Source organism: Lissotriton helveticus, chromosome 7 (assembly GCF_964261635.1).
Source record: "Lissotriton helveticus chromosome 7, aLisHel1.1, whole genome shotgun sequence".
NCBI lineage: Eukaryota > Metazoa > Chordata > Amphibia > Caudata > Salamandridae > Lissotriton > Lissotriton helveticus.
The window spans coordinates 1,395,696,982-1,395,722,568 of NC_136068.1; the positions used below are offsets into that span (position 1 = coordinate 1,395,696,982).

The 25,587-nt window shown below is 43.5% G+C and overlaps 1 long non-coding RNA gene across 1 annotated transcript in view; it reads right to left on the minus strand.

Moving 5' to 3' along the window:
• Positions 1–239: 239 nt before the first annotated feature.
• The window catches only part of LOC144770312 (uncharacterized), a 470,316-nt gene continuing 444,968 nt past the window's right edge, over positions 240–25,587 (minus strand). The window contains exons 2-3 of the long non-coding RNA XR_013598862.1: positions 4,792–4,878; positions 240–286 (exon numbers count right to left, since the gene is read on the minus strand). This is a non-coding gene — a long non-coding RNA (uncharacterized LOC144770312). The remainder of the gene's footprint in view (positions 287–4,791; positions 4,879–25,587) is intronic.

The following is a 25,587-nucleotide window of genomic DNA, read 5'->3' on the forward strand; positions in this document are numbered from 1 at the left end:
ACAAAGTACATAGTTGTAAGGATCACTCCCAAGAGAAAGAAGGCTCCTCCAATTGACATAACAATGATGGGCTTCTGGTAAGTGTCCCAAGCACTTCTGGGTGTATTGGTCCAAAGAGATTCACTCCTCGAGTAACTGAACAGCGTGCTTTCAGTCCGACTGGTGATGAAGTCTTTGGATTCCGAGGAAGATTGCTCCGCACTCCCATCCTCACTCGTAACAGTGCTTTCCGGGACGGCTTTCATTTTTACATGCTCTCTCCTCTGGAAGGCCGGTGGAGTATTCACTGAGGCAAAAGAAAACAAAGAAGGGATTAGGGCAAAGCCAATCGGAAAGGGGTGTCATGTGTATTTCATTTTTATCTATACAACATTGTTCTGCAGACTATTACCTACACATAAGAAGATCATGAGTCAAACTCTAATACTAGAATTTCTATCAGTGGGACAACTTTGAATTATAGGACAAGCTCTGTCTGATGTGATACTTCACATGAATACAACCTGATTTCCAGAACGTGTTATCCAAAGTCCTAGCTCATGACATGATGGTTCTTTCAATTTCTCCGTAAGTTGTGACTCCATTCATTATTGCTGCTGCGTAGAACACTCAAGCCTTGATCAGTTTTCACCTGGGATGCCCGTAAACAGTTAGCAACTATTTCCTCGCCTCATTCGATCTTTAAAACCTTTGAACTATGGCCATCACTCACCTGGAGCGCCCGTAAATGCTCAACTACATTTATTCCTTTTTACATGACCCAACACTGATCTCCTACTGTTTCCAGCCCACGTGTGAGCCATTATATCATAGGGCGTCTGGAGTCAGTTATCCCACGTTGATTCCCAGTCTTGCTTTTCGTTAATAGTGTATCGGACAGTATCTTGCTTTCTTGATAATTCTGCTCAAGGTCTGGCATTCACGAGTCCTCAGCTACCGACCTATGTATTAACAAACTGAATAAACTGTGATAAGAAGCCCCCCACACCACAATCAAATACATGGCTATTACTCTTGGACCATATCTGGCCACCACATGTACTGTACTTTCTGCGCCCTGACGAAGGAACTGCTGGGATATAGTTCCACCCCGAAACGAGCGTCTAGGCGCTTGTTCTTTTGATATGACTTATGAATTGTACATTTTGGTATCTGTTTGTATATAAGCTGTTGTGTTGGTTGTGTCTTTGGCTAACAGTCGAGGTATGTCATGGTTGGTATGTAAGTGATTTGTGGTGTCTCATTGTCATGTCTTTGTGTGTGTGAAGTTTCAGTGGGGCTGTTTTACTTAATGGATGTTTTATAAAGAAGGTTTCATACAATGAATTGATATATGAAATTGTTTATTCATTTATATATATATATATATATATATATATATATATATATATATATATATATATTATCGCTCCGTTGCACCAAAATCCGGGTCACTCGCAGGCGGGTGCCTCTCGTGGCGGCGCCCCACGTGTAAATCACGGCTCAAGTTTCTTTCTAGTCTCAGGAAAGAAATTACGGCACTCACAGGGAAAGTGTTCAGTAAGTTTTTACTCGCTCAGCAGACAAACGCGTTTCGGTATTTCCTTCGTCAGACACTGACGAAGGAAATACCGAAACGCGTTTGTCTGCTGAGCGAGTAAAAACTTACTGAACACTTTCCCTGTGAGTGCCGTAATTTCTTTCCTGAGACTAGAAAGAAACTTGAGCCGTGATATATATATATATATATATATATATATATATATATATATATATATATGAATATAAAAAAAAGTTTTTGAATAATAAAACCTAAAAAAATGTTGTGTGTTGGACAATGATGTTATGTTTTATTTAGGATGTACCACCAGTAGCTAATTAACCAATAGGGAGAGGTTTAATGTTATTGTTCATAGCTCATGACTTGCCCCATCTCACGAGGATCAGCTTGAGCAAATTCTGGCCAACAGCACTTTGGATCTGTAATTTCACATTTCCAATTGTAAGCATATATCTACTATCCCTGCTTTGTAGAACACTGCTGGCTGGCTAAAAATGAGAAGCCTGCCCGAGGAGACTATAAGAACAGCAGGCCTCTTGGTAGCAACATAAATAGCTGTGCAGTTACAGGACAGCAATACCAAATAATGTTATTATTTTTAGTAGAAAAGAAAGGAAAAAACAATGCCTTATAATATGTAAGAAGGAACATTCCCTCTACCATTTTATCTATATTCTTTTGAAGTGAGTCCTTACTTATAGAGACAGGTATCTCACTTACACCCTGATGGACCTGATATCCTCGGTGTGGTGTTCCTCTAACTTTTTGCCTTCCAACATCCTTTTTTTGCAGACCTCGTTTTTACTGGCTTTAGGACTCTGCACACTTTACCACTGCTAACCATAGCTAAAGTGCTTGTACTTTCTCCTATAAACATGATGTATCCAAGGCCTGTAAATTACAGGCTACTCGTAGGCCTGCAACACTTATTGTGCCACCCACTTAAGTAGCCCTTTAAAGGTCCCAGACATGCTATTGCAGCCTGTGTGTGCCCAAAGCTCACGTCTTAATCCATATAAGGCGTCCCGAGGGTAGGCCCTACATAGCCCAGAGAGCAGGGTGCAGCATATTTAAAAAGCGGGGCATGCATTTTTAAGTTTTACATGTCCTGGTAATAAAAAACTCCTAAATTCGTTTTTCACTACTGTGAGGCCTACTCCTCCCTTAGAATAACATTTGGTTAACTTATCACATTTGATAAGTGCAAACTTTTGATTGGGAATAGGTTAACCTATTATGGGCCCAATTACGAATTTGGCGTTGTGGGAGCGGGCCGCCACCACATCAACCCGCTCTCACACCGCCAAACAGGGCCGCTGCCTGCCCACCAGATTACGAGTGAGATAATGATTTGGCAGGCAGGCGGCCTGGCGGTCCCATGGCGGTCCCATGGCGGTGCAGTAAAAAGGCCCAAATGTTATCCTTAATGCTGCATAGCTGCAGGACATCACACTGCGTTCCAGCATTGCATGGACTGTGAAGTCCATGCCGTGCTGGAACTGGGGGTGCATGCATGCAGAGGGGCACAACATGTGCCCCTCTGCATGCACCAACATGCATGGGGTACTGGGCCCCCCTTGGTTCCTGACCGCCAACAGTTTCATGGAGTAAGAACCTCCATTAGACCGCTGGCACTCCGTAAACACGTAATATGCATGGCAGTGCCTTGGCGGCACCTCCAACATATTGTGAGCCCCTGACCGCTGTGTCACCGCCAGGCGGTGGTCCAATGACTGTCTGACTGCCAAAGTTGTAATACGGCGGTCAGAGAGCCGATGTGGCGGTAGCCTGACTGCCACTGAAGCGCCAACTTGAGTTTGGCGGTCCAAGGACCGCCAAACTCATAATTAGGACCTATGTTTGGTGCATGAGAAGTTGTAATTAAAAGTCCTCTGTAAAGTTACAATATTGAAAATGTCAGATTTAGAAAGTTGGGGGTTGCCTGCTCTAACCATTTGGTGCCTGCACCTGACTGGGTGTAGTTGGCAGTTGGAATTTGTGTATTTCTCCCAGATAGCCACACAAAAGAGTGATCATGTGTGCCTGGATAGCCAGCAACTGGCAGTATGGGGGGTGGCTGGGCACAGCCGCACCTGTAACTGAAGAGGCTGTGCACTGCCTTCACACAAAGGAACTATCACCAATGCAGTGCTCATGCAGCTAGCTTGGAGCCAGGGAGGGGAGGCAAGAAACTTCAAGGACCTCAAAGTGAAACCTCAAGAACCTTCTCCTACTTCAAAGTGGGCACTAAATATAAATATTGGACCCTCAGTCCCATCTCTGCAGTATACTCCTGAACTTGTGGATGCTTCTGAAGAAGTACTGTGCTTCTTTGATGGCAGAAGGACTGCCACTATGTGGCCCTGCTACTCTGCTGCACTATACCTTCTGCCCTGATTGAGAAGGAAGATTGGGCCTGCACCTTTCATCCCAAACTGAAGTGACTCCAAGGATCAGCAGATTGACCTCCTTTTTGAGCTATAGGGAAATACCAAGCTTCAGATGTTCCCCGCAACTGCCCAGCTGACTGTTGTGTGGACCTGAAACTGGACCTGCCAGTACCCTGCTTGCCTATGCTGTAGTGAGTTCCTGACCCCCAAGAGGTCCCCTCAGGTCCTGGACCCTTTCTATAGCATCAGTGGAGCTCCTCTCCCAAGAACGGGAGTAATCCTAAAGTTTTGGGCTCTTCACAAATGTGAATGGGCCTGTCTGGCCAAGATCTTGCCACCCACGCCGCTTGTCAACACGAAGTTCCGGCAAGCCTGACTCTTCAAGTCAAGTGACCTTAAAAGTGTCTCATGCTACTCCGCACTCATGGTAATCATCTGTTTAGTAGTGCCTCCATCCGTTGTGATGGTATCGTGATAATGTACTCTCTTGTATCCCTCAATTGTGTGTCATGATATGCTTCACTGTTCCCTGGTGGCACTGGTAGGTAATTGCTCCATTGTTCTACTAATAATATATGCACTATTCCCTGGTGGTAGTGGCAGGTTCTGGAATGGGAAAGGTATTGCTGACAAATTACAGACATACCATTTTCCCTGGTGGAAGTGGAGAACTTGTGTGAAAACAATGTGCACTAACGGCACATGCAAACCGCCTCAGTTCACTCCATGTGGATGGCTGGGAACCCGCAGGGAAACCATTGCCAAGCTAAGCGTGACGGCATCACCTGCTCATCAAGCGGCTGTTTAAACCGCTCCTGAACTGAAACCCATGCTTAGTTTCGGTGGAGATTCATCACTTACCCGCTCCAGAGACTCAGCGATTCTGGTCTCCAGCTTCAGTTGTTGTCTCCACTGCGCATCTTCTGCATTCCAGGGCTCCAACGTTTCCTGTAAAGACCACAGAAGGAGAAGACGGAATCAATGATACGTATTCAAACTCAGTGTGGGTCACACATCATGCTCTTGCTACAGCAGAAGAAAGGCAAAGCACACTTTCTTGCAAGGGACAGTTAATTTCCTCAGTATTCAAAAACTTCAGAAAAGCAGATACAGATTGTGTTAAAAAGGACAGCTAATATTTCTTGTGGGACAATTGCATTGAACCCATAGCAATGGAACTATTGTATTCAACTCTGCATAGCAGCGGAACTACTGTGTTGAACGCTGCATACTGGTGCTTCCTGCACAAAGACTATTGAACTCTTTCTACATAATGTGATGATGGGAATCATAATTATCACTTAAAGCAATGTATAGTGCAATATGTTATAGTAGTTGTTCAGGAAGAGAACTGTTAATCCCCTTGTGAATTATGGTATGCAAATTTGTGTGAAGTGTGTTAGAAATGGGGGTCTCTAGATGGCAGTGGCGTGCACCCTGTGCAAGTAGGGACCCTTCCTTCTAGTCAGGGTAAGGGGATTACATGGCCAAGATAATCCATGTTCACCCCCTGGGTAGCATGGTACGAGCAGTCAGGCTTATCTCAGAGGCAATGTGCAAAACATGTGTACATAAACACACAGTCACACCGCTCTTTTTGAAGAGTCACCCCAGATCTTTGCCTTATGTTTTTGTTCGCATTAGGACACTGTTCATGTTTCTCCTGCTAACCAGTGATAAAATGCTTGTGCTTGCTTCCAAAAACATGGTACAATTTGCATCAATATGATTTATACATTTAATTTACTCATAAGGCCCTAGTAAATGGTACTACATGTACCTAGGACTTTTGAATTAAATGCTACTAGTTTCTACTAGCGCCCACTAAAGTAGCCTTTGAAATCCTGTCTCAGGCCTGCCAATGCCTGGAGTGAAGTTCTAAACTGACATTTCGATCAGGCAGAATAGACCTTTTGCCAGGCCTAAATCTTTCTTTTTAGGTCAAAGCACAGTGTGCTTCGACACTATTGCTACCCGTTTTTGGGAATGTGGACAGGAGAGGGTGCACGAGCGCAGATCTGCTCAGTTTTGACCTCGTGAGCGCGCACGGCGCCGTGCCCCTCTCCTGCCTCATTCCCTTGCGCAAACACTCTACACTCACGCATGCGCACATACACAGGCATACACAGGCACACACACACTGCATACACACACGCAAGCCCACGCGCACAAACACAGACACACGCACACACACACACACAGACACATTCGAACACACACAGACACACGCGCGACCCCCACCCCCACCCCCACCACTTACCGGGCTCTTTCGGCGTGTTCAGTGTCTAATCGACGGCAGCGCTGGTACCAGGGGACAGGACTTCACTTCCGGGGCTCCCTCCAGCACCTGGGAGCCCCGGGCTGCGGAGAGGCCATCAGTCGGCCGGCTCCACTTCTTCCTCGGCGGCGGCGGGCGGGACTTCCTGCCGGATTGCAGGCCCCGCCCCCGTCTCAGGCAAAAGTGCCTGACTTCTGTTTTGTTTTTATAGCGTGTACTACTGTTTACTAAGCACTTCCAGAGACTAGAACTAACACTCGCATCGCAGGCCTACCAGCGCATGCCACTCTGTCCCTAGGTATACAGCCCTGATCCCCGCACAGCAACGCGTGCCGTAGGCTGGCACCTCCAGAGCGGCTGCAGGGATTACACTTGGTATGTATCCGCTGGGTAGATAAGCAGCTTAAGTATTTCCATCACAAGTTAACTTTTGGCACAGCGGCACGTTCGTTATCACTAGCGGCACACTGCCGCCTTGTTTCTTAAGCACTCCATGAGAGTGCGTGCATGTTCCAGCTTTCTCCCTTCAAATGTCTGCTCCCCTGCACTCCACGCTGAAAGCTCTCTCTCCTTTGCCTCTCACTCACCCACCTCCCTTCGTTCCTCCTCACACTCCATGCATCTCTCTTGTGTGCTTCTCTCCCAGTCCCGGCTCCTGTGATGCTCTCTCGAGTCTCCTGCTTTCCCCCATCCACTGCTCACTCTCTGTTACTCCCTTCCTCCTCCACCTCATTATAAGGCACCATACGTTTCCCTTCACTAGCACTAGTTTAACACAACCAACAACTGAAAGGTGATAAGTCAGTCTTTGCAAAGTGGATATCTATCAGATTTTTTTAAATGAAATGTTTTACAGAAACTCCTACCAAACAGATTTACTCAAAATACAATAGTAAATATTCAAATGTGATGTGCCTTCTTCAAGGACACTACCACCTGCCGACTGTGGCGGCATATAGCATCAACGCCCCAGACGGCCGAGTTTCAAATTAGAATCATAAGAATAAACACGATTGGGCGCTTTTCAGGAAACGAGCACTATCTCGGCGTATTAAGGCACTATGTACCCCAGCCTCGAAGAGTCCACTGCACACGGCCTATAATACTTCTCTGAACCCGAGCTTCCACACTCCCTGGATCATTCTCACCCCACAGCACATGACATGCTCTGTTTGTCTTCTCCTGTTGGCTGCCTCCTCTCTCGCAGCTAGAGGGCAAGCAGGAATTTGACTAGCAAAGTAGCTGGCATTCTGACAGTGGCCCTGTCTCCATGGGCCCTCACCCCCTCTCCCTGCTAACGCTGGTCGGATGCAGGAACATTGGCTGCTGATGCTGCAGGATGGATGGCCCCGGGGTTGTGCATTGCTACAGGATCCACGCATCTGCACCTAGAGGCGAGGCTTGTGCAGGCACTACCAGAGCTACGGGAGGCATCAGTGTGTCTGAAGGTACATGTGGTGGCCAGTTGGACGACTTGTTCCACGCCTTCTAGACACATTCTTCTCTGGCTGCTTCTCGAAGTAGTGCACTTTGTGGTCCGGAAGTTTGTTTGAACATGTTTACTTGCAGTGGTTTTGGGAACTAAAGTGGGGATTGCATTACATCATTGACTAGTTCTTTAGGGGACTGCTTTGTCTGCATATCTGAAGACAAAGTGACAGAGATAGGGAAAAGGTGATAACAAGCATTTGCAATGCAATAGGTCTCGCATTTATGCGAGTTTAAGCTATTGGCATTGTAAATGACCATACCTTTTATTTATAAAAAAAAAAAACATAAATAAAAGGCATTGTTATTTACAATGCCAATAACTCAAACTGTCGTAAATGCGAGACCTATTGCATTGCAAATGCTTGTTTGATACTTGTAAGCCACACCTAAGGTGTGGCTTTACTAACGGCACACGGGGTAGGGTACATTGTATTTAAAATGTAGGACATGTGTCCTTACATTTTACATGTCCTGGCAGCAAAAACTAAAGTCATTTTTCACTGTCAAAAGACCTATCTCTCCCATTGACTAACACATGATTACCTTATTACATTTAATAAGTGCTGGTTCTAGATCAAGCAAAAATTTGTGAGACAGAACATCTCTAAGGGACAACGAGCGGCTCTGAGAAACCTCAAGGAAGACCACTCATTGATCATAAAGCAGGCCGACAAGGGTTGTGCCGTGGTGATATGGCCAAGAGAGCAATATTTAGCAGAAGGCGCTTTGCAGGTGAACAATCTAGAATGGTATAGAAAGCTGCAGGAAGACCCGTTACAACAGATCCAGGATTTGATCAGAGAGATAGTTCAAACAGGTAGAGAGAGTGGCTTCCTGGGTCCGAAAGAAAGTGACTTTTTGGTAAAGAAATGCCCAAGAACTCCGGTAGCATATTTCTTGCCGGAGATTCACAAAAATTTGTCAAATCCCGCGGGACGACCGATCGTGTCGGGTTGCGACTCATGTCTCGAGCCCCTGTCTAAGTATGTAGACTTCTTCCTAAAGCCCTTTGTGGCAAATGTTAGGTCCTACCTAAGGGACACGACTGACTTCCTAGTGAAGGTAGAAGGGACCCTGTTTGACCATACATCACAACTTATGGTAACCATGGACGTCACGTCCCTCTACACCCAGATACCACAGGACGAGGCACTGGAGGTCTTGGAACTCTATCTAGACTCAAGGGAAAGACCACATAGAGTCCCAACTTCTTTCATTTTGAGATTGGCCGAAATAACCCTCAAAAGAAACTACTTCCGTTTCAATGACGATTTCTTTATGCAAATCAAGGGCACCGCCATGGGGTGCCCTTATGCCCCAGAAATGGCCGTGTTATACATGGCGGAATACGAGAAAAAATTTGTGGAGGAGAATAACCCCTTTAAAAACATATTGTGCACTGGTATCGTTATATCGACGACGTGTGGCTCCTGTGGCAGGGGAGCCACACCGAGTTGAGTGACTTTCACCAGTGGCTCAATAGCAGGCACCAGGACATAAAATTCTCGGTTGACTCTAGCAATGTGAAAATGACATTCCTCGACGTGGAATTAAGAGATGAGGATGGTTCCTTGAAGTCTTCTTTCTTTAAGAAGGCTACAGATAGGAATACTATACTCCACTATGGAAGTTCGCATCCTAGAAATTTGAGGGCGAATCTCCCATATGGGCAACTCCTGCGAATTAGGAGAAATTGTTCGGATCTGTCACAATTTGATCAACATGGGCAAAACTTTTATGAAGAACTGGCACAACGGGGTTACCCCAAAAAATTACTAAAACATTCGTTTAAGAGAGCACGATATACACCGAGAGAGTGTCTCCTTGAAACAAAAATCAAACGTGACCTTGTGAATCTAGTTTGTGTGACGACATTCTGCGCAGAAACCCACAATATACGCCAAATGGTACTAAAACATTGGCATCTCCTGGAAGAATTAGAGACACCTATTCCCCGCCCAATATTTGCTTTTAAAAGAAATCAAAATATTGGTCAGCAAATAGTTCGGGCTGACATAAGAATAGCCAAACCCAAAAGTGACTTGTTGTCGAAATGGGGTCTCAAACCCATTGAAGGACACCATAGGTGTGGAAATTGTATCGCGTGCGACACGACAATTGAGGGGAATAGCTTTCAACATTCTAACATCACATGGTCACACACATGTTTCACTAACTGTAGAACGAAAAATGTCGTCTACGCCATAATTTGCCCCTGCTCCAAAATTTACATCGGAAAGACCAATCAGCAGGTTAACACGCGCATGACACAACACAGGTCACGCATTAAAAACAAAGTTCTCACTGCACCCTTAGTCCAACACTTCTCTGATAAACAACATGGGGAAAATGATTTTAAATGTACTGTGCTATTTAGCATTAATCAGCCAAAATCAGGAATAAATATTGAACAGATTCTACTGAAAAGGGAGGCCTACTTGATACTCAAATTTAATAGCACGCAAACAGGATTGAATACACTTTCAGAAATTTCACGCTTGTAATGTATCCATGTGATGCACTTCAGAGGGACTACAATATCCACAATGCTTAGCTTCTGGCTCACTGTGATGTAGGAGCCCCATACAGCCACAAGGCTGCTAACGGTTCGCATTTCCTGGTTTGTCTACCGAGGAGATAGGTGAGTGTCAGCGAGGCTCCCAATGCGTCATGCTTTAACGCATTCGATCACAGCCCGTAATTAAGGAATATTTTTCCTGTTTTACAGCGCGAGTGAACCGCGCTGTTGTTAACAACCGGGAGGAAACTGAGTCCCCGCCACTGATCGATACGTGATTTTGAGCAAGAGACGGAGCAAACGGCATGGCGACCGACGCTCTGCGCTCTCTACCAAAGTAACAGGTATGTCATCTCACACTCCCGCTAAACTCCTGTAGCTCAGTATGTCCAAAATAATTTCAACACTGAGCGCTACACTTGTACCTTGCAGGCCCCACTGGAAACTTATCGAGCACAGAGAGGACCTAATCACAGCATCTACTGCCTCATGAGACAGAGGTATGATTTCGGTACCTTCGGGTCTGATATAAGTCACACTGGTCTGCCACGGGTGGTTCAGTAAGCATTGAAATTAATTTTCTTCCAGAACAGACCTTTTGGCACACTGATGTTCTGCGGCTAATAGCCCCTCGTTAACATTCGGACCACGAGAGCACACCGCATTTTTGTGAAGGTAATTAGTTCAGCTAACTCTAGCAACTTTAGGGGGGTCAAGCATTCAAGTTTCAAACACTAAAACAAACTTCGTTTTTTGTATAGATCAACTACAATGAAAGAGCCCTGAGGAGAATCTGTGATTTGTTACAGATTCGAAACGCGTCAGCAAACGGCAGACAGACACTACTAAATAACTGCCCTTGATTGGTTTTTTCATTATTTCAGAATTGATTGTGAATCAAATTCAATTTCTGTTGCCATTTTTCTCACATTATGGGTATAATAGTGGTTTGATTATTTCGCAAAGATTAATTATTTGTGGATACAGACTCGCTATATTTTTTACAAAAGAAGTTTGTGTATAATTGCTTGCTTTATTGTATATATGTTATTTGTATAGTAGTTGTAAATATGTATAATTGTATTTTGTATTTTGTAGAGGTGTTTATAAAGTGTTCTTCTTGCCTATGATATAGATAAATACTATCAAAATAAGAGTAAAAGGGTTAAATAAAATTACCCACACAAACAAACCGATTTATTTTTTGTTTGTAGTCTCAAAGTATTGAGAGACTGAACAATTGGGAGGGTTAGCAAATCTTTTTTCTGCAGGTTCTAGATCGGGAGCAGATAGAAATATGTAGTAGTAGTAGTATGAGCTTTATTCAATATAAAATATCATAAAAGCATTTACAGGTTATAAAATTCCAGTAGTAGAAAACATACAAAAAGATAAAAATACATCGTACATCATACTACACATTACAATAAGAATTAAAAATCCATGTATTAAAAAGAAAGCTAAAGGTAAAAAGGGTAATCCATTTTTCATACAGATTGTGTTATATCAGGACCATAGAGGCTATTGCGCTAAGCATTATTCACTCAAGACCTTGAACTTTTTTTGTCTATCGGTCATGCGCTTCAAGGTTATTGGGACATATCACATCTTTTTCCAAACTCTTTTTCTGTATCAACCAAGCCCAACCCAAAAACTTGTCTATTCCGAAGATCATTGTAAATGATGATGTATCGGTTTTCAAGATGCGGAGTGCCGCACGGTGATTCATTGGGCCTAACATTTTACATACTGGTTTAAGCCATTTGGCTCTGGCCATTCTGTAGGCCGGACAGGCAAAGAAAAGATGGGCAATAGACTCGTTATGGTAACAGCAGCCTGGACAGGGCACAGGTAAAAAGTTTGGCCCCTTCCAGGAAGCTGTCACACTATTAGTGGGAAGAGTCCCTAGTCTCAGCTTCATATATAAGACCCTGTCCCTAGGGACCTGTATAAAATCTAGGTAAGGTTCCAAACTGCAGGTAGATTTGTGTTCAAAGAACCCCTCAATGAGTTTCCCTATTTTGGGGTTCAATAACTCTTGTGTCTGCACCCAGTCCCAATATGCTCGCTTCAGGACCTGCTTTGAGGGTGGGGCCTGTCTAACCCAAGCCTCTTTAAGTCCTCTATCAGTTAAGAGCTGCCGAAGGTCAGCTATCCATTTAATTCTACTCCCAGTATCAGCTTATACCAATTCATCGAGGGCAGCCGCATAGTTGGACAATTCGTCAGTCCTTCTAATGCGTGCCCAAAAGAGCAGGGGACGTAGACGTACAATATCCTGGATGGAGCGTCTACCCATATCATAAAATAAGGGTTTCAACGGGGTAGACAGGGGAAGGGAAGTGAGGTCTCTCAGAAACTTGTTTTCAGATCTGGCAAGCTTGCTAACGTTCTCGAAGCCCCATAATTCAGCCCCATATAGGGCCGAAGCTAGCGCTTTGCCGTCATAGACCACAAGCGCCGGGGCAACTGGCCTACCCGCAGACTGGTGTTGTTCTCTAGCGATAGCCCCGACACCCGCTTACGGCTTAAGAACATTTTGGCTAGATGGGGACCCCACCTCATGTTCTTAGAGACGCGGATTCCCAAGTAGTCAAAAGACTCGACGGTATCCAAAGGGGAGTCGTTCAGGTTAATACCATTTTTAAAACGTTTGGACAGGTTGATGGCCATTAGTTTAGTTTTATTTGTATTAATTATCAACCCCCAACCTTTACAAAAAAGGCCAAACCTGTTTAAGAGTTTCTGGAGTCCACCCGGTGATTTGGAGATCAGGAGGGTATCGTCGGCAAACAGGAGGGTAGGTGTCTTCTCACACGCCAAAGTGGGAGCGTCTGCTGGTTCCTGCCTGAGGTAGTCAACCACCCCGTTGATGAATAGTGAAAACAGGGTGGGAGCCAGCACGCATCCCTGGCGGACCCCCCCTTTTCACTGCGCTCCTCTCAGTCAGTTGCCCCTGTGATCACCACCTAATTTTAGCACAGTTGTCATTATGCAGGCGTTTTATTATGTTAAGGATCTGGGGGGAAAATGCCTAGTTGTTGGAGGACCTGCCAGAGTTTATCCCGGGGGACCAGGTCGAATGCAGTCTTCAGATCTATGAAGGCCAGATACAGACTGCCTTTCCCTAAGATCACTATTTTCCAATGGATCATGAAGAATCTGAACACCTGGTCCATTGTTCCCACCTTTTGCCTAAACCCCGCTTGATAATGGGACAGGATGTTGTCATCCTCCATCCATATTCTAATCCTCATGAGGAGGACCCTGCCAACCACCTTCTGGATCACTTCGATTAAACTAATCGGTCGGTAGTTGGCAGGGTCCTCCCTATCCACCTTCTTGAAAATAGGAATGACTTCCGCTCCTTTCCAGGAGTCTGGGACGGGAGATCCCCTCGCTATTAGGTTCATTATCAATAAAATGAAAAGAGCCCATGGCTTAGGGAGGTGCAGAAGCAGGTCCCCAGGGAGACCAACAGGCCCGCTGCCTTTCCGTGGGCAATACTACTTATCGCTCGCTCCACCTCCTGAAATTCGAATCAGTCCGATGTTTAATGGGCACCTGTGGGAATTGGAGAGGGCTCAAGAACTAGGGACGTAGAGCATTCGTCTCCCAAATAAAGGGTGGAGAAATACTTGTGCCATTGCTGGCCCGTAATGTGACTGGGAATTATGTCAGATGCTTTTCTGGTCTCTTTACAGAATAGAAATATGTTGTTTACACTCAAATGAATTGTAATTTAAAATCCTCTTTAATGTTAAAATTGAATTTTAAGTTATTGTTCTGAAAACGCCACTTTTAGAAGTTGCCATTTTATGTCCCAAGTTTTTATCCCTTCTGCCAAGGGCCTCAGTTACCGGATATGAATGGCTCTGCTGTTTGGGGCTTGTGTATTACCTTCTCACAGTAACACAAAGGAGGCTTAGGTGTTGATAGGATGGGTCATCAGGCAGATCAACTGACCTACCTATACTTCAAAGGGTTTTGTCTCCTGCATACACACAAAGGAACTTGAATTGAGGCTTGCCCAGCCTTTTATTTTTACCCACATGCAGTTTGGAGCATTGATAGGGGAAGAACTTTTCAGAAGCAGATGGGGGTAGGACAGGGAGTCCCCCCATATAAAGGTGGGCACCAGCTATAAATATTGGAACTGCAGAGTCACTCATCAGAACACTCCTGGACCTTCGGAAGTTACAGAAGAACAGTTGCCCTGCTACCAAGGGACTGCCCTGCCCTAACTTACTGTCCGAGAAAGAAGATTGGAACTGCTTCCCTTGATCCGAGACTAATCAGAGGAACTCCAAAAGTCAGTTGGATGACCTCCTGTATAATCTAGAGCATGGGTACTCACAAACTTTCTCTCGGGGGCCAAATTAACAGTGTGGTTTGTGGCCGAGGGCCGCACCGGTGAGGGCGGGGTCAGAGGGGGAGGGGCTAAAGCAAAAAATAATTGTGACCATGAGGTTAAACACAGATCCCTGCAGCAGATGCCTTCGTCCACTGAGCCACCAGACCCAGCATTCACACATCTTTCTCTCTCCCTCCTCTCTCTCTCTCCTTCTCTCTCTCTCCCTCCTTCTCTCTCTCCCTCTCTCCCTCCCTCTCTCTCCCTATGCGTCTCCCTCCCTCCCTCTGTGTCTCCCTCCCTCTCTCTCCCTCCGTGTCTCCCTCCCTCCCTCTCTCTCCCTGTGTCTCCCTCCCTCTCCCTCTGTGTCTCCCTCCCTCTCTCTCTCCCTCTCCCTCCCTCTCTCTCTCTCCCTCCCTCTGTGTCTCCCTCCCTCTGTGTCTCACTCCCTCTGTGTCTCCCTCCCTCCGTCCCTCTGTGTCTCCCTCCCTCTGTGCCTCCCTCTGTGTCTCCTTCCCTGTGTGTCTCCCTCCCTCCCTGTGTGTCTCCCTCCCTGTCTCCCACTCTCCCTCTGTGTCTCCCTCCCTGTCTCCCACTCTCCATCTGTGTCTCCCTCCCTGTCTCCCACTCTCCCTCTGTGTCTCCCTTCCTGTCTCCCACTCTCCCCGTCTCCCTCCCTCCCTGTCTCCCTCCCTCCCTCCCACTCTCTCCCTGTCTCCCTCCCTGTCTCCCACTCTCTCCCTGTCTCCCTCCCTGTCTCCCACTCTATCCCTGTCTCCCTCCCTGTCTCCCACTCTCCCTCCCTGTCTCCCACTCTCCCTCTGTGTCTCCCTCCCTGTCTCACACTCTCTGTTTCCCTCCCTCCCTCTGTGTCTCCCTCCCTGTCTCCCACTCTCTGTTTCCCTCCCTCCCTCTGTGTCTCTCTCCCTCCCTCTGTGTCTCCCTCCCTCCCTTTGTGTCTCCTTCCCTCCCTCTGTGTCTCCCTCCCTCCCTCTGTGTCTCCCTCCCTCCCTCTGTATCTCCCTCCCTCCCTCTGTGTCTCCCTCCCTCCCTCTGTGTCTCCCTCCCACTCTCTCTGTGTCTCCCTCCCACTCTCTCTGTTTCCCTCCCTCCCTCTCTGTCCTCTCACCTGTGTGTGTGTCAGCCCTCAGCCCGGGAAGCGACAGGTTCCTCAGCTCGCGCACACACAGCCGCACCAAGTACTTCATGGGTCTTTAAAAGACCATTTACATGTTAATGAGGCTTTGTTGAATTTCACCTCCTAGGCCCCTGCAGCTCCCCTCTGACAATACTGGAATCCCCCGCCCCCCACAGAGCAGAGTCTGAGTCCACGCTGCTGTGTCTGTATTTGCAAACACTATTTTTTTTTTTTAAACACAGGTGTCTGCAAGGTCCGCGGGCCGCCCAGGAAGGCTTGCGGGCCGCTGGCGGCCCGCGGGCTGTACTATGAGTACAAGTAATCAAAAGAAGAGTGACCAATACAGGTAAGGTGTATAAAAAGAGAGAGAGACGGGTGTCGCACGTGAAGTCTGAGGCCAGTTGTTAGTGATCCGATGGTAGGACCAAAAATCAAGAAAAAACGCACTATTTTTTCAGGAAACCCTCACTCACCCTAGTGGTGACATGCTTCATCATCGGGTCCACCGGGAGAGATCGAGTACCTCCCCGGTGTGCTGCGACGCCAGGAGACTGCGGAGCAGGTTCTTGTGAAGATGAAGTGTGAAAAATTATAAGGTTTAAAAATGTCAAAGGTTGTACCAAAAAAACTTTATTCACTGGTTAACCTGACATATTAAAAATAAGATATGTGAAGGGAAACTAGCCAATTACTTTATACTGGTGTTTACCCTGTAAAGAAGGTCAACATGTTTCTGCCCATTTATGTGTGTAAATTTACTGGGCTTTCATCAGGACCGGTAAGAGAGTGTGCCAATGACAGGAGGGGCACGCTAAGGCCCGCCTTGCCAATGGTCGTGAAAGTTAAAAATAGCACTATGTGTAAAATTGGTGCACAAAGAAAAAGAAAAACAAACTCATAAGTAGTGGGGGTTTTACCTCTTTTGTGAGGAACCTAGGAGTTTGTAAAGAAATAGATCCACGCCCCATAGAACACAGGAGGGGGGTGGGAGCGACAATGGCACACCGCCCGCAACGCTCGGCACCCGCTCGGCACCTAGCTTCACCCTCGCTGGATCTCGTGGAACTATGAGTACCCCTGATCTAGAGGGACACAACAATCCTCAAAGGCCTCCTGTAACTGTCCAGCTAACCTGCTGCACTTGGACCTACCTGGACCTGCAACTGGAACTGCCTGAGCCCTGCTGCTGGATTCTGCTGGAATGAATCCCTAATTCACAAGAGGCATTGACCCAGGTTCTGAACCCTTGGCCAGCATTAGAGTGTCCACTTCCTCAAGATAAAAATCCAGAAGTTTGGACCCCTCACAACCGTGAATGGGCCCGCTTGAACCAAGACTCTGCTGCCTGTGACAACTGGCAACTAACTGAGGGCAGAGAACTGAGCTGCACTGGTGGAGCTTGCAGATTTTTGCATAGAACGTGAAGTTTTTGCAAAACTCTGACTCTGCAGTGGAGCGGAGTTCAGGCCCGGGCCCTCCCCGCATGGCGAGGAGGAGGGCAGCCCGGAGACGCCACAATAAAGGTAAGTGTGTTTAATTTTTAACCTAATGTTTTTTATTTAAAACATATTTATTGAGGGGGGTTGAGGTACAGAGCAGAGTTTTTGCCCAACCTCATGGAGCTTCGTGTAGAGTAACTACGGCAGCACCGCCCGGGTCTGTCAGCAACACAATGTTTCTGAGACACCTGGCCTTCGCACCAACAGCGATGACCAGCAACCCAAGGGCTATACTTTGATCTACAGTTACCACAGTCTGAACATCTGTTATCATGAAGCTACAGCAACAACTGTCCACGATGCTCGACTTGCTCTTTAAACTACAGCGACAATCACTCTTGATGCACCACCTGGTCTTCACGTTGCAGCTGTGACTCTCTGGAATGCTCAGCCTCCTCCTGACCGCTTCCTCCACTATGAATAGAACTCTTCATTCCTGACTTTGAAGGTAACTTTTCATATGGACCAACTAGGACCCTGAATCCAACCCACACTCCATCTCGATCAGCCTGAGTTGTGACTTCACCCCAGTGTAGCACAACCAGATAATAGTGAGTGGCGCTGTGTGTCTTTTCAGGTGCTATTTTCATATATATATATATATATATATATAAAACTTTATTCGGTTATTACAACCATCGAAGTTTCAACCAACAGCCCAAACATTAAAATAACAATAAGACAATAACAATACACAGATATATATATATATATATACAATATACAATAGTAGCAGCAATACTTCCATGTTTAAAATGCAGAATGCTACAGAATCAGATACAATAATAGCAGCAATGTATAATATCTACTTCCATCAGTGAAAAGACCCTGATGTAAAGTGCTGAGTGCTTTAAAACTGTATATAAAACTAGGCTGCAAACAATACCATGAAATCACGCCAAATAGAACAGAATAGTACAAGAAGAAAAAACAGTTCATTGATACAGGTAAACGGTAAAGTGCAACTCATGATCTTTACACTGGTCTAATTTTTTAGAATTACACTGCGCTTTTACCAAACTGCCTCTAAAAATGTACTAACAGCTACAACAGTAGGGGAGAGGTCAGTTTTTAGAATCCTTAGTGCTATTTGATATTGTGCAATCCCCAGTTCACGACAAATCGGAATAATCCACCTCCTACGAGGGGAGGAATACTCTGGACAGAAAAATAGCAAACGTGATTCATTTTCGTCACACTGATTACACATCGGGCAGGTCAGTACTGGCTGTGCTTGATTCCATTTGTGGGTAAATGATCTTATAGATAATTTCCCCAAACGAAACCGTATGAAGAGACTTTTAGGGAAAGCAGAAGGTATAAAATCCATGTAATCCTCTAGTAGTGGAGTAGATTTAAAATCAAGAAATTTAGTGATCAAAGATCCTTCAGAACTTTTTCTTAATTAACATTCATTAATAAAGTTCCAATAGGTAGTTTTGAGAAGGTGTATATCAATTGTCTTTAATTTAGTAGGATCAGCCCAAAATCTGTAAAGACCTAACTTTCCCAACCACGTGGAAACTTGTTTAATCCATGGGAGTGATCTGGCACCTGGTATATTTAGAACTTCACACAGGGAATCCCTATAATCAGCAAGCTCCGGTGTACACCAGAGACAAACCCAATAAGTCAATACTTTCAGGGCCACTAGATCTGTTACTCTTTTTAATCCCAGTTCTAAATACAATGGAATAAGGGGTGTAGTATGGGGAGGCATAACATTTTCCTAACAAAACTATTTTCTACCAGTGCCAGGGGCTGAACATCAACATGACCCCAGACTTCAGCCCCGTAAAGGGCAGGCCCTTGCGCCTTAGCACGGTAAATCTTCATGTCGGTTGATACTACATGAGATACCGTCCTTTTTTGTGTTTTCAAAATAGCATTTGACCTGTGCTCAATGAGAAGTTTACTTTTCGTGATCTGATTTAACCATTTAAAACTATCCATAAATCGTACTCCTAGGTAGTCAAAATTATCAACCCTCTCAAGGACGTCTTTGCCAACCAGAATAGTCGTTTTCCCTTTCTTGGTCCCCTTGCCTAAAATCATACATTTTGTTTTGTTAACATTTAGCTCGAGCCCCCTCTCATTACAAAAGCCTAGAAATTAATTAACCAGGGTCTGAAGACCCTTGGGTGATTTTGAAATGAGTAGGGAGTCGTCCGCGAAAAGTAAGATTGGTACCTTCCTGTCATTTAGCATTGGAGAATCATTTACACAATTTTCCAAAACCTTCACCACATCGTTTAAATAAAGAGAAAACAAAGTGGGGGCAAGCACACAGCCTTGCCTGACACCCCGTTCAATTGGAATACGATTAGTCAGTTCTCCACTTCGTCCTCAACGTACTTGGGCATAATTATTCTCATGTAATTTACTCAATAGATGTACAAGATTACTAGGAGCACCTATATTAAAAAGAACCTGCCACAAATTGGAATGGGGATAAGATCAAAAGCAGCTCTAAGGTCAATAAATGCTCATACAACATACCCTTACGTAAAAGTACAGTTTTCCAATTCAATAGTTTAAATCAAAAAATCTGGTCTATGGTGCTAATTTTAGTTCTGAAGCCTGCTTGAAAGGGAGAAAGTACCTGTTTTTCTTCCATCCATTCTGTTAATTTGTTCAGTATTTGGCGACTAAAAACTTTTTGAGCATTGTCAAAAACTTTTTGAGCATTGTTCATTCAATATCTCCGGTTCTACTGATTCGATTGTTTTATTTTGTCATCATTTTATTTATTAAAATGGACTCTATTTTTCTAAATTGATTTGGAATTTTTCTTGTGTTGTGTTTTTCCTTTATTACTGTTTGTATGCTGCCTAAATACTTTACATATTGCCTCTTAGTTAAGCCTGACTGCTTTTGTGCCAAGCTACCAGAGGTTTAATCCCTTGCATGCTTCATGAGGCACAGTGGAGCTGTGCTCATGACGAGTTGAGCTCGTCATAACTGCAGCGGCCCGCCCATGTGGGGATAATTCCCAGCCTGTGCTGGTGTTCTATTGGAGTGGGCGGAGTCGTCATGACGAACCCATCTTGTCACGCGCACCACAGCGCGGCCCCTCACCCCCACACCACGGGGAAATTAGCCCCGCTTGGAAGGGGTTAAGCACAGTTAAACGTATTGACTTTGTGGCTCACCCTGACAAGGATTGTAGTTGTTGCCTGAAGGGGGCTTCCACACCCCTGTATCAATAACCCAATTTCTTACACATGGTATGTCCTATAACTTGGATAGTACGAAGTTTACAAGATGAGATAAACGCTTACAAAGATCTTTTGGTCATCTTATGCCTATCTATCTAATGCTAGCAGGCTGTTCTTTAGGAATCTCTGACAGAATATCGGGGCTGAAAATATCGACAGACAAAATATTGACGTTGGAATATCGAAGGCAAGTATATCGACACCCTATCTACAACATGGTAAGTACAAAAATATCGAAACAAAAATATCGATGTTAAAAATATCGTAATTAAAAATATTGTTTTTTTAAAACAAAGGTAAAATTAAGTAAATAGTACTTATATATATTTTAAACTTATGTTAAAATATGTTATAATGTTTAAAATGAATAAATAAAACATATTTACTATTAAACATTTAATTAAAATTAATAATTAAATATATAATATATACTTAAATAATTATAATATATACATTATTTCTAAAATAATTATAAAATATTAACAAATACTACATTTTAAAAATACATCAACACTCATAAAATAATAACATAAATAATAATAAATAATTATATTTAATAAATAACAACAATTAAATATACTTTCAATATTTTTAAAATTAATTAAATACAACATTATGTAACATCTTAAATACATAAATAAATATAAATAATATTGAATAGCATAAGTGTAAAAATTACTATTCCAACTCCAGTGAGTGGAACAGTAGGGAAAGCGTAGGATAGCGGGTATGTAAAAATGACTATTCCCACTCCAATGAGTGCAACATTCGGGAAAATATTGGATAGCGTAAGAGTAACAATTACTATTCCCACTCCAGAGAGTGCAACAGTAGGGAAAACGTAGGATAACGGGTGGGTAAAAATTACTATTCCCACTCCAGTTAGTGGAACAGTAAGGAAAGCGTTGGATAGCGTATGGGTAAAAATTACTATTCCAACTCCAGTGAGTGGAACTGTAGGGAAAGCGTTGGATAGCATATGGGTAAAAATTACTATTCCAAATCCAGAGGGTGCAACAGTAGATAAAGCGTTGGATAGCGTAAGTGTAAAAATTACTATTCCAACTCCAGTGAGTGCAACAGTAGGGAAAGCGTTGGATCGCGGGTATGTAAAAATGACTATTCCCACTCCAATGAGTGCAACATTAGGGAAAACGTTGGATAGCGTAAGAGTAAAAATTACTATGCCAACTCCAAAGGGTGCAACAGTATGGAAAGCGTTGGATAGCGTAGATTGGCTAATTACTATTCCAACTCCAGAGGGTGCAACAGTAGGGAAAACATTGGATAGCGTAGGGGGAAACATTACTATTCCCACTCCAGAGAGTCCAACAGTAGGGAAAGTGTTGGATAGCGTAGGGAGAAAATTTACTATCCCCACTCCAATGAGTTCAACATTAGGGAAAGTGTTGGATAGCGTAAGGGTAAAAATTACTATTCCAACTCCAGTGAGTGGAACAGTAGGGAAAGCATTGGATAGCGTATGGGTAAAAAATAATATTCCAACCCCAAAGGGTGCAACAGTATTGAAAGCGTTGGATAGCGTAGGTGGGAAATTACTATTCCAACTCCAGAGGGTGCAACAGTAGGGAAAACATTGGATAGCGTAGGGGGAAAAATTACTATTCCCACTCCAGAGAGTGCAACATTAGGGAAAGTGTTGGATAGCGTAAGAGTAAAAATTACGATTCCAACTCCAGTGAGTGGAAAAGTAGGGAAAGCATTGGATAGCGTATGGGTAAAAAATAATATTCCAACTCCAAAGGGTGCAACAGTATTGAAAGCGCTGGATAGCGTAGGTGGGAAAATTACTATTCCAACTCCAGAGGGTGCAACAGTAGGGAAAACATTGGATAGCGTAGGGGGAAAAATTACTATTCCCACTCCAGAGAGTGCAACATTAGGGAAAGCGTTGGATAGCGTAAAAGTAAAAATTACTATTCCCACTCCAGAGAGTGCAACAGTAGAGAAAACGTTGGATAGCGGGTGGGTAAAAATTACTATTCCAACTCCAGTGAGTGGAACAGTAGGGAAAGCGTAGGATAGCGGGTATGTAAAAATGACTATTCCCACTCCAATGAGTGCAACATTCGGGAAAATATTGGATAGCGTAAGAGTAACAATTACTATTCCCACTCCAGAGAGTGCAACAGTAGGGAAAACGTAGGATAATGGGTGGGTAAAAATTACTATTCCCACTCCAGTTAGTGGAACAGTAAGGAAAGCGTTGGATAGCGTATGGGTAAAAATTACTATTCCAACTCCAGTGAGTGGAACTGTAGGGAAAGCGTTGGATAGCATATGGGTAAAAATTACTATTCCAAATCCAGAGGGTGCAACAGTGGGGAAAGCATTGGATAGCGTAGGGAGAAAAATTACTATTCCAACTCCAAAGGGTTCAACAGTAGGGAATGCCAATTAATAAATATTTTCAAAATATATTACACATTAAAAATTGTAATTATTTACAATTAAATTACTTCCCACACTATTCCCCTATAAACCCACAACCCGCTCTGGTACTAAAACATAACATTTAATAAAAATTAACATTAATTGCCAATTAAATATTTAATTTATCAATTAAAATAATTAATTACCAATTAATTATTACAAATAAATTACTTCCAACCCTATTCCCCTATAAACCCACAACCCGCTCCAGTACTAAAACATATAATTTACTTAAAAATAAATGTATTAATATGTAAACATAATACACATATAATATAAATTAATTTAAATACTTTACAAAAACATATAACACATACATAATTAAAATCTAAAAAATAATACAAATATCGATATTAATAACATCGAAATTAGTTACATCGATATATATGCTATCTATATTACCAACTTCGATATTACTTACATCGATATAAATGATTTCGATATTACTTACCTCAGGGTCGATATTCTGTCCTACGATATTCTTGACAACGATATTCTGTACCTTTGAAATTTTAAACACGATATCTTGGTAGGTCGAAATTTTCAGCTCGATATTTTGACTGTGTACCGTTCTTTAGTGTGAAAAGTCAATTATGATCTTTTACATAGATCAGGAGATATATGGATTCAAAATAACAGATGTCACTAGTAATCAACAGTTTGACAACTAATATGAAGTATTTGGTCTTCAGACTGGCTAAGGAAACAGAGCAAGAAGAAAAGCCCAATCATACACAGTGTCCACAATGTGTCTGACTTTTCAGTATTTTCTTGAGGATGAGGTTTCCCACTAAAAATAAGATACCATCCTCATACTAAAATCAACTGATGAAGTTAGATATATTCAAAAAAATGAACCCTGAGGTCTCAGTTATTTGTTATCTGAAGCAATACATACTTTAGTTTGTTTTGTACTCTTTTTCTATGTGCTGTTTTTACTGCGTTTTTCTGTGTATTTTAACTGCCTGGAGGGAAATGATGGAACTATGAATATTTTTGGATATTATGAATGCTTTAATAAATTGACTGAAGCATTTTATGGCAATTGTGATGATGCAGTATTGAGTGTACATAGGTCCGCTGTCTCTTTTTTTATCCCCTGTGAATTGATTGTTTGTGCTTCTGTTTTGATTTGTTGTGTGTATTTTGATGGATAATTAACCAAATAAAGTTTATACTACCAATGAATGAACTGATGAAGTCAAGGAGAATAAATACATTGAAAAAGCAATTCTATTTAGTGGTAAAGTCTAGAAGGCAAGTTATTGCGAGTGCTCATTGACAGTAACACGAAAGACACATTTCTAACAGTTTCAGTGGTTCAATAGAATTGATGCTCTATAGAAACCACAGTGCGGACTATTGTGCAAGTACACACTGATGGCTCCATTTTGTCTTCCATTCCACTTGAGTCCAGACAAGTCAAAACTTTTATTGTTTAGAATATTAAAAACATTAAAAACACAATATGCATACTGATTAAAACTGCTTGAAGCTGGTCTATATCCAACCATCTGGAAAAATAACATTATTAAACCACTTTTAAAAAAACCATCACTTGATCCATTACTATCTTCCAGCTATCGTCCGATCGCTTCATTGCCGTTCCCAGCTAAAATCTTTGAATCCGTCATAAATAAACAACTGTCTGACTACATTCAAAGTAACGATCTTTTAGATGACACTCAGTTCGGCTTCCGACAAGGTCATGGGACAGAAACTGCCCTGATTAAGGCCGCAGATGAAATAAGAACCACGATGGACAACGGCGGACAGGCTGTGTTGATTTTGCTGGACCTATCGGCGGCTTTCGACACGGTCGATCACTCTACTTTGATCGGCCGTGTCGAGGCCATCGGTATTAAACACCAGGCTAAAGATCTTATTGCATCTTTCCTGGCTGACCGCAAACAGGCAGTTAAGTTGGGTTCATTCACCTCCCCTACCTTCACCCTTCCTTGCGGAATACCACAGGGCTCCTCGCTAAGTCCGACCCTTTTTAATATCTATGGTTCGGACTTAGCGAGGGTAATAAAAGCATACAACATTAACCTAACAACATACGCCGATGATACACAGCTGGTATTATCCATACATAAAAACGGTCCCATGATAGCAGCAAACTTCAAAGATGGTATGAGGGCAATCAGCAGTTGGATGGCTTCCAACTGTCTAAAATTGAACTCATCAAAGACGGAAGTAATGCTGTTTGGTAAGGTTCAGCCTTTGTGGTCTCCCTTATGGTGGCCGGAGGAAATGGGCACTCCACCTGAACCAGTCAGTAAAGTCAGAAACTTAGGAGTAATATTTGATGATAAACTCCTTTTCCATCATCACGTGAATTCTGTAGTTTCATCATCATTTAACATCTTAAGAAAAATAAAGAAACTTCTTCCATATCTTCCCACAACTACAGGAAAAACACTAATTTCTACACTGGTGTTTTCACGCACTGACTACTGCAATGCCCTCTTCCTCAATGCACAAGAAAAGGTCATCTCTAAACTACAAATGATACAGAATGCCTCAGCCAGAGTTTTACTGGGCATTCCAAAATTCAGCTCTGTTTCCAGACATTTGGACCAACTGCACTGGCTTCCGATCAGAAGTTGCACAAAGTTCAAGTCCCTTTGTATTGTCTACAAGGCAATAAATAATACTGGACCTAAATTTCTTAGGAACTCACTCAAGCCTCTATTAACCCCCAGAA